Genomic DNA, 14,105 nt, shown 5'->3' with positions numbered 1-14,105 from the left:
TATATATAATGAAAAGTATATTTAGCACAAAGTACATTTAGCAATGATGGAAATTATAAAAGATGGTGAAATTTAGGGACTTCGTCTTTCAAATCCCATCATGGTAACATATCAGTTATTTGCATTTTGGTTTCCTTCCAGTCACTGTTCCCCCATACTTACCAGAATGGGCTCAATGAATATAACTTTTTCCCACAAAGTGGACATTTTTAATGTTACTTTACAGATGAGGAAGCTGAGGTCAGAGGACTTCAAAATATACTGACTTCGGAAAACAGTAGAATTAGAACAAATGGTGTGCTGGTAAAAATGTGTAACAATCAGCCCTCTGAGATTTAAAAAAAAAAAAAAGTCCCTGATTTGTAGTGTTTACCAATTTCCATGGTGTAAATGCTCCCACCATGGCTGATTTTGTGGGACTGGGATGAGATGGGAGCCAATGCAAGCCTGTAGCAGCACACCGCTAGAATCCCTGATCCTCCACTTCTATGCTAGAGGAACATGGGCTCAGCCTGCCTGAGCCTCAGTCTCCTTTTCAATAAGATGGATATCACTCAAAACCAGGACAGTGCCTAATTCACAGGGACTCAATAAACTCTAGCGCCCTTCTTCCAGTTGGAAAAGAGAAATCATTCTGGAAATTTATCTGGCACACTATTTTTCAAGCTAAACCATGACTCATTATGGGGTTGTGAAAGTAATCTATTTGTGGGCTGCAACCAGAATTTTTTAAAAAAGAAAGAAAACAAATAGAAAAGATGACAATAGAAAAGGAAAAATCAGAGTACAGCAGATATAGGAAGAATAAATGTTATTCCCTGAATTTTTTTTGTTTCATCCCTACATGTGGATGAATGTGTGTACTTGGTCATGAAAAAAAATATTTTTCTTTCTGTGGGTCACAGTCAAAACAGTTCGAGAGCCACTGACCTGGGGAATCTGACTTTCTAGAAAGCAGTACTTTTACTTAGTAGTCATGGCAGTGGGAGAGAGGCAACTAGAAAAAGTAGCTTAATACGCCTCTCTGCAGAGGAAATGGGGCTGGCACACCCAAGGGTGGAGACTGTGTAGTCAGTGTGTAGGGGACAAGCCTGGGAAGGCCACTATGTCCTTGGTCTCCTCCAAGGCCAGGATTAGGCTCTGGGTAGCCTTCAAATTGCTGCCGAGCCCTGGAGGAGGGAGGGAACTGTGCACAGGGAAGGAGGCGGAAGCTACACAGGAAACCCTCACTGCATGTTTGTCGCTGCTGGCACTCACTGCAGCAGCTAGCAGACAACCAACAATAGTGATATCAGGTAAAAAAAATAACCCATAGGGTCCCAGCCCTGCCGTGCAGGGGCAAGGGCATGCCATCTAGAGGGCTGAAGTGTCACCAGGCTACAGCTGGGGTCATGCTGCCTGGCGCCGTGCTGTGCCTTGATTTCCTGATTGCTAATTAGAGGGCACTTTTCCTGCCCAAGGTCACTTGGGCTGGCGCCAGCAATGGGGCCACTTGCCTGCAGAGTTTTTCCTCCCCTGATCTCTTGCACAAGGTGGTATTTAAAAAATCACTCATGCCAAGACCTTCAGGTCTGAATGCACCACCTCTCCCAGGGGGACTCTCATCTTAAAAGAAGGCCCCAGCAGTTCTTACCCAAAGGATTGTCCCAGGCAGGGGCTGTACAGAAAGCCCCAGCAGCCTTAGAAGCCTCTCCTTTGGCTATGGTAGGCTATGACCCCAGGCCCTGTGCTGACCCAAAAGCACTTCCCGCTGTTCTCCAAACCTTTCTCTCCAGACCAGACACAGGCTTCCCATGTTTCCCCAGCACTGCCAGCTGGTACATGCTCCCACACACCAGTGAATGGTGTGGAAGGCAGTGCTACATTAGCTATTACCGTATTAGGCCATTCTTGCATTGCTGTAAAGAAATACCTGAGACTGGATAATTTATAAAGCAACGAGATTTTAATTGGCTCACGGTTCTGCAGGCTGTACAGGCATGGTGCTGGCATCTGCTTGGCTTCTGTGGAGGCCTCAGGGAGCTTTCACTCATGGCAGAAGGCAAAGCAGAAGCTTGCACATCACGTAGTGAAAGAGAAGCAACAGAAAGCAAGGGGATGGGAGAGGTGCCACACACTTAAACAACCTGATGTTGCAGGAACTCACTCACTATGGCGAGGACAGCACCAAGCCATTAGGGATCCGCCCCTGTGACCTCCCACTAGGCCCCACCTCCAATACTGGGGATTACATTTCAACATGGGATTTGGGCGGGGACAAATATCCAACTCTATAATTTACTTGACTACAACAAAGCGTGTTGAGGATTAGCAGCCGGCTCTGACACATAGGAACTAGGGTCCCCTGTTTGCTTCTGACCTCACAGTTTGCTGGTTAGTCATCTAGTTTCAGCCTGGTTCTCAACCTCCCTTACCTATCCTAAGAGCACCCACGTCCCTCAAGGACGAACAATATTCACACAGACTTTCCACTCGACAGTTTACAAAGCACAGTTCTTATCTTCCATCCACCTACACAGCATTTCTTAACCTGGGGTTCCTAGAATTCAGGGCTGCATGTGACATTGGATGGGATAAAAAATTACAACTATATTTTAGTTAATCACTAACTGCAATTCAGCATTTCCTGTTTGCAGGAATGCAGGCAACAAACTGCAGTGGTGTCAGCAGCACCTGCAATTTGTCACTAATAAAAAATCACAAGTATTTTCATTTTCACAGTACACTTGTTGCAGGTATCATGAAATATCATTTGTAGTCATGGCTACCTCAAGATTATAGCTGCTGCTGGATCTCATTAGGTAAAGCTTTAATAAAGAAGGATATTTCTGACTTTTTCTTTTTTTTCACAAATGTGTTTCTAAAATTTTTTTGATGGCTGTATCTCAGCATACTTTATTTTCTTTGCAACTCTCTGTATTTTATGTTATGCATTTAAAGCATTATTCTGAGAAAGGAATTAAAACTTCTTCAAGCTGCCAAAGAGATCCTCAGTCCAAAAAAGATTAAGATTAAATTGCCCGAGGAGATGGTGCTCCAGCCCTGAGTAGAACTACAGTAGTGTGCAAACCCAAGGAAAATTCAATCTTACCCCTAAAGGGCTTAAAGCCAGTTAGAAATATCCAGAAACAAAGAAACATTGCACACTAGCCTAATGGGTGCTGTGAAGGCAGAGACTGTATGGGCAGATGGCATGGCCGGCAAAGCCTGGGAGGGCTGGAGTAGGATCTGGAGGGTGGAGAAACAGGGGGCCACTGCCTGGTTTCAGACACTTGGCGGATTCACAGCCCACCCCTGGCCAGAGAGGAGAGAGCCCATCCACCTACACTGACATGGGCTGCCCCGGAACAGCTTGGTGGCCCTGGGTGGGAGTGGCTTCCCCCTGGCCTGCTCCATTCCCTCCCCAGCAATCCAAATGCCACCCACAGACCCGGGCCTGGGAGCAGGGGGATGAACTGTCCCTATTTACCTTGGCCTAGAGGTTTCACCAGACACAGAAATTTGAGTGCTAAGAAGGGAGAAAGTCCCAGGGCAAACCAGTACAGTTGGTCCAAACCCCACCCTTTTCACCTAGGACTAATTCAACTGCCTGGAATTTGGGTCAAGTTAGTCCCATAGCACCTTCTCTATCTGAGTTTCCATTTCTGTTCCCATCTGTCTCTCTCTGGTTGTCACTCTCTTACCTTCTACCCAATTTCTGCTTTAGCTCCCAAGCTTACCAATGTCCCCAGCTCCTGTCTCCCAGTACTCTTGAGAGACAGGACTAGCTGGATTTCCTAGGCCGACTAAGAATCCCTAAGCCTAGCTGGGAAGGTGACCACATCCACCTTTAAACACAGGGCTTGCAACTTAGCTCACACTCGACCAATCAGGTAGTAAAGAGAGCTCACTAAAATGCTAATTAGGCAAAAACAGGAGGTAAAGAAATAGTCAATCATCTATCTCCTGAGAGCACAGCAGGAGGGACAGTGATTGGGATGTAAACCCAGGCATTCGAGCTGGCAACGGCTACCCTCTTTGGGTCCACTTCCCTTGTATGGGAGCTCTGTTTTCATTCTGTTAGATCTTGCAACTGCACACTCTTCTGGTCCGTGTTTGTTACGGCTCGAGCTGAACTTCATCCACCACCGCTGTTTGCCGCCGTTGCAGACCCGCCGCTGACTTCCATCCCTCCAGATTCGGCAGGATGTACACTGTGCATGCTCCTGATCCAGCTAGGTGCCCACTGCCACTCCCGATAGGGCTAAAGGCTTCCCATTGTCCCTGCACGGCTAAGTGCCCAGGTTTGTCCTAATCGAGCTGAACACTAGTCACTGGGTCCCATTGTTTTCTTCCGTGACCCATGGCTTCTAATAGAGCTATAACACTCACCGCATGGCCCAAGATTCCATTCCTTGGAATCCATGAGGCCAAGAACCCCAGGTCAGAGAACATGAGGCTTGCCACCATCTTGGAAGCAGCCCGCCGCCATCTTGGAAGCGGCCCACCACCATCTTGGAAGCAGCTTTCCACCATCTTGGAAGCGGCTCGCCACCATCTTAGGAGCTCTGGGAGCAAGGACCCCCAGTAACACTCTAAGGACCTGGCTTTCTCCTGGGTGCCTGTTGAGCACTAGTCATTCTTTGTTGATAATTGAAGTATCAATTACACAAAGTGCTCAATTGTAGGGGACTAGCTCAGCTTACATTTGTACACCCATAAAACCACTACCCAGGTCAAGATACAGAAGGCTATCACACCCCAGAAGGCTCCCTAGTATCCCTCACTGTCAACCACTCATCCAAAGGGTAACCACTGTTCTGTCCTCATCACACAGCTGAGTCTGAACTTCATATGAATGGAAGCAGGCCCCCATGTCTCTTATGAGCGCATCCCACGGAAGCTGTGAATGATTCCACTTCAGCAGGATCACGAAGCAGAATTAGAGCAGAAAAGGCAGGGGAAACAGGATGTTTGTGCTGGAGGAAATAGCCTCACGTTTAAGTGAGGACACTGAGGGCTCAGAGGACAGTTTGTTGACTTGTTCCTTATTTGACTAACATTAACTGGGCTCAGGGACACACAGCAAGTTGGGGGAGGCAAATTTGAGATTAGAACTCTGAATCCCAGGACAACCTCCTTCCATTTATCTTCAGGGTGCCCTTGGAACAAAAACCAGGGCTGACTTGCCCTGGCTGGGAGGTTTTTGCCATTCTCCACTTCTGCTTCTCCCCCTGCCAGATGCCCCTTAGGCCTGAGACAGCTACACAGGAGTGGTTCCCAATCCTCGCTGTGCATTCAAATCACTGGGGAACTTTAGAAAAATCTCAGTGCCCAAGCCTCAGCCCAGACCAATGAAATCCCTATCTGTGGGAGTGAGACACAGGCATCCGTATTTTTAAAACTCTTTGGGTGATTTTGCTCTTCTCTACCAAGTTTGTAAAGCAGAAACACTTATCAAACTGCAATGCATGTGACTCTTACAGAGCTCTGGTGAAAATGCAGATTCTGGCCGGGCACAGTGGCTCACACCTGTAATCCTAGCACTTTGGGAGGCAGAGGCGGGCGGATCATGAAGTCAGGAGATCGAGACCATCCTGGCTAACATGATGAAACCCTGTCTCTACTAAAAATACCAAAAAAAAAAAATTTGGTGGTGGGCGCCTGTAGTCCTAGCTACTCAGGAGGCTGAGACAGGAGAATGGCGTGAACCCAGGAAGTGGAGCTTGCAGTGAGCCGAGATTGCGCCACTGCATTCCAACCTGGGCGACAGAGCAAGACTCTGTCTAAAAAAAAAAAAAAAAAAAAAAAAAATGCAGATTCTGATTCTGGGTGGACCCTGAGAGTCTGCATTCCTAACAAGGTGCTGGGATGCCGATGCCTCTGCTTCACAAACGACACTTTGGCAGCAAAGCTACAGAGGCCTCCTGTCCCTTTCTTCCTGCACCCCAATTCTTCTTCATATAAACAGACTTTGCAATGATTTATTTTTCAGTTTGTCTTTTAAACGTACAGTTTCCACATCACCCGAATATAGATTTACCCACCCTTACCAGAAAGGGTATGATGATGTATCATGTGCCTTCTACATGCAAAATGTTGTTATCAACTGCTTTGAGGAGTTACAGCCCCTGTTCAATGATGAGAAACAGTAGCTCAGGGCCCCTGGTGTTAGCGGCAGTTCTTGCTGCAAGTCTCCAAGGCTCTTCTAAGTTACCTGCTCCTCTTCACCTGACTGTCTCTTTAAATTTGTGATTATTAAGCTTGTGAATCTGATTCATATTTTAGCTTGGAGGTCCAAACCTCACCTAGTTTTTAGTATACACTGAAAAAGATCCATCCATTTTTCTAATCTTCTACCTCAGATCTCTTTTTCATTTCTGCTTTCCCTAATTCCTTGCCCCGCCCAATCCAGTCTTCACCAAGACTTCCTTCCCCAAAGCCCTTGTATCTCTCACCACTGTTACTGTCCCACCTTCGGCTGGCCTTATCGCCATACACCCAGACTGTGTCAGGGACTCTCACTAAGAGGATTCGAGAGAGCAGTGCAGCTAGGTCACCCTTAAACAGCCCCAACAGAACCACTCCAGTCCTGGCTTACTTCTTTGTCCTTTATCCAATGCCAGCAGTGAGATTTGGACTATAGGATCCTGTCCTGGGAGTTGCCACAGTAGTCTTTGGGTTGCTACTGCCGAATGCCACCACAGAGAATTTCCCCGCAGAGTGAAGGCTGTGCGCTGGCATTGCTGTGATGGTTAGTGTTGTGCATCAACTCTACTGGGCTAAGGAATGCCCAAGTAGTTGATAAAATACTATTTCTGGTTGTGTTCGCAAGGGTATTTCTGAAAGAGATCAGCATTTGGATTGGTGAATTGGTGGACTGATGCCTTCCCCAGTGGAGATCACATCATCCTATCCACTGAGGGCCCAAACAGAACAAAAAGGTGGAGGAAGGATGAATTCTCTCTCTCTGCCTGAGCTGGGACGTCAAGCTTCTCCAGCCCTTGGATACTGGTACTCCTGGTTCTCAGGCTTTCAGACTCAGACCTGGACTCTACAGCTTCAGCCTCCTGGGTTTTAGGCCTTCAGGCTTCAGCTGAAATACACCGTTGAATTACGCCTGTTTCCCTAGCTTGTACATGGCAGACTGTGGGACTTTTGGGCTTCCATAACCACATGAGCCAATTTTTATAGTAATCTGCTCGTGTGTGTGTGTTTGTGTGTGTGTGTGTGTGTGTATAAAATTGCCTCATTCATTCTGTTTCTCCGGAGAACTCGAATACAATTGTGATGCCAATCTAAAGAGCTGCACTTCTGTCCCCTCACCTAGAGGAGGACAGAGACATCAATGACACACAGCTCCCAAGCCAGTTTTGCCCATCGTCATTATTCCCTTGCAGATCTGTTAACCAGTGCCCAGGTGATGGGTAGAGCAGGTTCTCTGTGGCAGCCTGCATCGCTGCAGCTGGTGCCGAGGAACTACCCGTGGCTCTACCACATTGGCACAGCCAGGCATACAAGACCACTGTCCTTACAGGGCCAGTAGGGCCAGCGAGGTCAGCTCTCTGATGAGAGGCAGCCTTGTGTGGTAGTAAGAGAACAGATTTTGGAAATAGACAGACCTGGGCTGAAATCCCAATTCCCCCACCACCCACTATCTGACCATGTGACTTAATTCTTTGTGCTTCAGTTTCCTCATCTGTAAATGGGGAGGAGGCAATAACTCATTAGGAGAATTATTGCAAAGATCAGGTATGAGTATGTATTCAGGTTTACCCCTTCTCTGCTATTTTGAGCATGACATGAAATGATACTTGTGGAAAGCATTCATTAGCATAGCACCTGGCCCAATATGTGATGAGAAGGTTCTCACCAGATATTGCCTTCTCTCCCTTTCTTGATGGCCATCTTTCTGATGCCAAACAAATCACTTCTCTGCCCTAACCTTCATCCTAGGTAACAAAGGACTGTCAGGTAAGGCAAAGGGTCAAGCCAGAGCTCACAAGTTTCCAGTTCTCCCTATGGCCACCCTTCCCAGACAGCCTCCTCTGACCTTTTGCATCCTGCACCTTTGCTAGAATTCCTGGGATCAAGAAACCTCCAACCTCAGGCTTGGAGCAGTTAACCCAGGTGTTGGGGGTGAGGGAAAGAAAAATGTTGAAATGTGAACTGGTTCACGATGACCCCAGCTCACAAGCTGCATGGATAATCACTGTTTATCAACTCACTGGAAAAAATGACTACAATTACATTTCACACATCAACAAAAGGAAAAAATAAAGCCCCATTGGAATGTCTGAGTCATTCTTCAGAGCCTTTAAATTATCCATTCATTATGACCCTTCTCCTCATCACGTACCCTCCCTTGCAGGGACCGGCGAGCTGCCATCTGCCTGTCACTTGCCAGCCTGGCCAAAAGCTCTGCAGAGCAACCAAGACTCTGTGTGGGGGCTTACAGTAAACCACAAGGAGCTATTAAAGGGACAGCAAGGCCTGGAGGGTCTTTCTTTTAGGAGCAATTGTTTCAGACTCTGTTCTGAATTGTTGACTTGGGTGTGTCATTTACACACACATACCAAAGTCTGGCTGAGTGAGGAGGAGTCATGGTCAACAAGGAGATTTTGCTGTCATTTGGGGCCAGCATTTTTCCACAGATGTGAAATAACAACTTCATGGTCATAGTTTGTTCAAAAATGAATCACTTCATTTAGAAGAGGTAGGAGGGTTCAGCGGTAACCCCTGACCCCTGCCCCACGGAAACACTGCACCTTATCTGCCACCAGATGTGTGCGGTCCAGTATCTGGTTTGGCCAATCTATATGTCCCCTGAAAACTGGGAACGATCACATCTTAAATTCACAGGAACAGTGGTTTTAAAACAGTTTGGGGGTCTCGCATCCCTTTGAGAATCTGATGGAAACTATGGATTTTCTCTCTGCAAATACCAACAGAGGCTTACAAATTCCTGGGAGTCCACAGGCTCCCGTGAGAGGCAAGGCATCCCCAAAACCCAGCTAGCACTGGACAGACTTGTTACTGAAGAAACCCTGGAGTGAATTTGTTTGTAAAGGGTCCTTTGGTCCCAGGGATTCCCCCCTACCACGTGACCTCTTCTGTGTGTGTGTGTGTTTTTTTTTTTTTTTTTTTTGAGACGGAGTCTTGCTCTGTCACCCAGGCTGGAGTGCAGTGGCGCAATCTCAGCTCACTGCAAGCTCCGCCTCCCGGGTTCACGCCATTCTCCTGCCTCAGCCTCTCCGAGTAGCTGGGACTACAGGCGCCCGCCACCACGCCCGGCTAATTTTTTGTATTTTTAGTAGAGACGGGGTTTCACCGTGGTCTCGATCTCCTGACCTCGTGATCCGCCCACCTCGGCCTCCCAAAGTGCTGGGATTACAAGCGTGAACCACCGCGCCTGGCCACTTCTGTGTGTTTTTTAAGACTTCGTCTTTGAAAGTAGGATTTGCTCAGTGGAAAAATAGGTAACTCAGACACTGAGACCTACAGGTCCCTGTCCCAGGTCAAAATGAAGCTCCCCTTTCAGTTTATTCAGAGATCAGAACATTCTTTCCAAACCAGGAAATTGGATCTGGCCAACGTCAGTACAAAGTGCACTGTCAGGGCCTGGTGGGTAACTTGGCCTCTCGTGGGACACTCCTTATGCTACCAACACCAGGACTATCTTAGATGTTTAGGCCAAAACCATAATCTCTGGGCCCCCAAAGGGAATGCCGTCAGACAGCAAGGAATGACAGGTTTCCAGGAAGTGTACGCCCTATGCCACCCAGAGCTTCAAGAATCTTGGCTATCGTCCATTCATCAACTTGGTCATCAAATCTGCGGGCCATAGTGGGTGGTGAGCAACAGGTCTGGGCTGGAGAAGGCTGTGTTTACACAGCAGTTTTATGCCTGCCAATCTGTCTGTGAACTTTGGAAGACTCGTTCACCACAGCAATATGGTAATTGTCAGTGGGGACAATAAGGATTTCTTACGTCTGTGTGCCTTTTTACCCTATATAAAGCGCTTATGCCGATAAGGCATTCTCTTTTTTTACTGTGGAAAATACACATACAATTTACCATTTTAACTATTTTTAAGTGCAAAATTTGGTGACATTAAGTACATTCACAACTTGTGCAACCGTCACCCCATCCATTTTCAGAACTTTTGCATCGTTCCAAACAGAAGCTCAATTACTTCCTGTCTCTCTGAATTTGCCTAACGTACGTAACTCACATATGTGAAATCATACAATATTTGGACTTTCAGGTACGGTTCATTTCATTTAGTGTAATGTGTTTGGGCTTATTCATGTTGTGGCACATATCAGAATTTCATTCCTCCCTATGGCTGAATAATATTCCATTGTATGTAGAGACTACATTGTGTTTATCTATTCATCTGTCAATGGACATTTGGGTCATTTCCACGTTTTGGCTGTGGGGAATAGTGCTGCTGTGCACATTGGTGTCCGGTATCTGTCTGAGTTTCTACTTTTCATTCTTTTGAGTAGATATCTATGAGTGGAATTGCTGGATCTTGTGGTACTTTTATGATATTTTCTTTTTTTTTTGAGACGGAGTCTCACTCTGTCGCCCAGGCTGGAGTGCAGTGGTGCGATCTTGGCTCACTGCAAGCTCTGCCTCCCGGGTTCACACCATTCTCCAGTCTCAGCCTCCTGAGTAGCTAGTACTACAGGCATCCGCCACCACGCCCGGCTAATTTTTTGTATTTTTAGTAGAGATGGGGTTTCACCGTGTTAGCCAGGATGGTCTCGATCTCCTGACCTTGTGATCCGCCCACCTCGGCCTCCCATAGTGCTGGGATTACAGGCATGAGCCACTACGCCCTGCCCAATTTTATTATATTTTCTTATTTATATTGTGATAAACAACTCCTACTTTATTATAACCGTTTTAAACACAAAGAAATCGAAGCTCAGAAAAGTGCAGGAAATGAATTCCCTCAATGAAGTTTGCTAACTTAGAGATTCCTGTGCCCAGGGTTGGGACTAGGGTGAAGCAAGTGAAACGCCTAGGGTGCAAATGACAGGAGGACTCCCTCTCAGGTTTGGGTGACCCCTTGCCATGGTGAATTTGCCTACCAGCTGCAGTAGCAGTGCCAGGACCCATGATAGTTTTAGATCCTATGGAAATGTTTTAACGTATTTTATAATCAGAAAAAAGAAATCAAATCCAGCTTGAATTATTTGTCTCTATATCAATGCAGTTCTAAAATATAATTTTGTGTGTGTATGTATAGGTATTTTTTGGATAGAGGAAGGAATCTACAAAGGCGAAAGTGCCTAGGGCCCCCAAAAGTCATAATGGTTTCTGCCCTGAAAATGAGCATCCTATGAAGAATGAGGTGCCCAGGGCACATGATTTAAGGAGGCTTTCATTTTTAGGTTCCTGCAAGTGCTGAGCCTGCACTGTCATGATCCCCAGAGGGAATGCCTCCTTAAATGCTATGAGCTAGGTGCCTGGCTTTCCTTACCCTAGGCCCAGCCCCACCTGCATCCTAATCAGGCTGGACTGCTACTCCTGGCACACTGGGCAAAATCATCTTGGGCCACAGATTCCTCCCTTGGCAGCATGCTGTGCCTGTCTAAGGGAAGGAGGCTGGGGGAAGTTCAGTTTAGTCATAAAAAAAAAGCTAGGTGTTTGCCCATCGGGGCGCCCTGAAGAGGCCTCGGTGAACCCTTCCCCAGTCAGCCTGCAGTAGTAACACTTACACCACTCAAGCCGTCTCATCTAGTTTGCCACATCTGTAGTTTTTCTTATTTTACTAGAAAGTCCTATTTGTAGTCATTCCCAACGCATTAGCTAATTCTGCAACCCATCAGGATCAGATGAGGAAAGATTTCCTTTCTAAAGTTCTCCCTCTAGATTCAGAATCTTTCATATATTTTCATCCCTTCAGAGCACCCTGCTCACTGCCTCCTCCTGCTTCTCTGCACCCACAGACTTCACGGGGTGCAGTCCTTTTATATTCACTCCCACAAGGAGATGGCATTTGGAGAAACAAGATATACTTTACTTATTAAATAATTCATTCAGCAAATCTTCATAGAGTACCTACTAAATGCTCAGGCGCTGGGATACAGACGTGCACAGAGCAATCCAAAATCCCTGCTTTCGTGGAGCTTACATTCTAGGAGGGAGAGAGCAATAATAAAAAATAAAGAAATAAGTGACAAAATTTATAATGGGCCTGATAGGGATAGGTAATGGATAAATAAAGCAGAGGATAGGGGATGCTGGATGGGGCTAGGAAGTGCAATTTTGGATCAGGTGGTCAGAGGAGGTCCCATGGAGAAGATTGCATTTTAGCAAAGACCTGAAGAGTGTGAGAGAATAAGCTCTGTGGATGTCTGGGACGTGCATTCCACGTACCTGGCCAGGGTACATTACTGCTGTGTTCCTGTAGGTTGATTCCTCTTACAGCACCAAACAGTCTCAAAGAGTGAAGTTTCTACCCACCTCATGCCTTAAAAATCACACATGACTCCAAAGAGTCTATGGGATGAAACTCAGATCTCTCCGTTTGGCACATGTGGTTCTTCACAACCTGACCACAACCTCAGCCCACTCTCCACACAGGGTGGCAGGCAGCCTGAGACAGCCCCTGGTGATTCCCACCTCTTGGTATTCATGTCCTTGTATAATCCCCTCCTCTGGAGAGTCACTGTGCCTGGTGATTTGCTTCTGCCATGTAGGTAAGGCAAAAACCATGGAATATCAATTCTGAGATTAGAATGAAAAGAAATCATGGCTTCCGTCTTGTACACCCTCCCTCATCCTTCTTTGCTCTGAGAAAAGCCAGCTCCCATGTTGTGAGCTGCTCTATAGAGAGGCCAATGAGGCAAGGAACCCAAGGGGACCTCAGGTCAAAAGTTGGAGAGGAGCTGAGGCCTCAGCCCAATAGCCTGTGGGAAACTGAATCCTACCAACAACAACATGGGTGAGCTTGGAAGTAGACCTTCCCCTGGTTGAGCCTTCAGATGAGACCCCAGCCCTGGCTGGCTACTCTGACTGCAACCTTGTGATAGACTTTGAAGCAAAGGCACCCAGCTAAGCTGTGCCCAAATTCCTGACCCAAAACTGAGATAATAAACATTTGTAATTTTAACAAGTTTTGGGATAACCTACTATACAGCAATAAATAATTAACACAATACAACCTCACTAAGTGCCAGAAAACCACTCCAGAGTTTAGCACCACTCTAAATTCTTGACCAGCATTTCCTCCAGGGCTGTCATCCAGCCTCACATTCTATTCTGCTTCTCTGGCCACCCAACTCTTCATCTCTCCCCAACGAATATAGCAGATCACACCAACTCTCTTTAAATTTCCAGCCCTCTGACTACCCACCCTCAGAGGCTCCTCCCCAACACTCTCCCCTCAATCCCAGGAGATGACATCACCAAGAATATGAAAGTTATCAGATGAGAAGTCCCTTAACCTCTCAGCTCGAAAGGGACAAAGTTATTCATGTTTGCAGGCAACCACTCATCTCTCCCTTCTGTTGCAGTACAGGACTAGTCCTTAAAGCTGATCCCAGTTCTTCCTCCAGCAACTGGATCCTATCCCATCTTTTTACATTTTCAAGGATCCCTCCTTTCTTCTCTATCTTCAACCCCTTCCTCTCCTTTCCAACAACCTTTCAAGTCACTCAGTTCTCTCCCATCTTAACAAACATTTCCTTGATCCCAGAATCCCCTCCTGCAACTGCCACCCACTCTGACTTCCTCTGTAACCAAACTCTTGCTGTGTCCTCTGCATTTCCTCCCTTTGCATCCACTCCAGTCTGGCTTTTGCCCTAACCACTCCACCAAAACACCTGTCTCCAAAGTCATCAATGTCCTAGAGGCTGCTAATCAAATAAACATGTTTCACACCTCAGGTCTTTTGATGTTCAGGATCATTTGAAACGCTGACTGCTCTGGGCTTCAAGACTCTCCCAGCCTCTCCTTTATAGACCCTGTTGCCAACTCCTCTCCTACCCAACCTCCAATGCTAGGGTATCTCAGACTAGGTCCTAGGCCCTCTTCTACCCTCCCACCCCTTCCACCCAACCCTACATAGAGTTTCCTTTTGCTAGGCATTCCCATTAACACCTCAAATA

This window comes from Symphalangus syndactylus, chromosome 18, assembly GCF_028878055.3.
Source record: "Symphalangus syndactylus isolate Jambi chromosome 18, NHGRI_mSymSyn1-v2.1_pri, whole genome shotgun sequence".
Lineage (NCBI taxonomy): Eukaryota > Metazoa > Chordata > Mammalia > Primates > Hylobatidae > Symphalangus > Symphalangus syndactylus.
Note: the sequence above shows the minus strand (reverse complement) of the source record.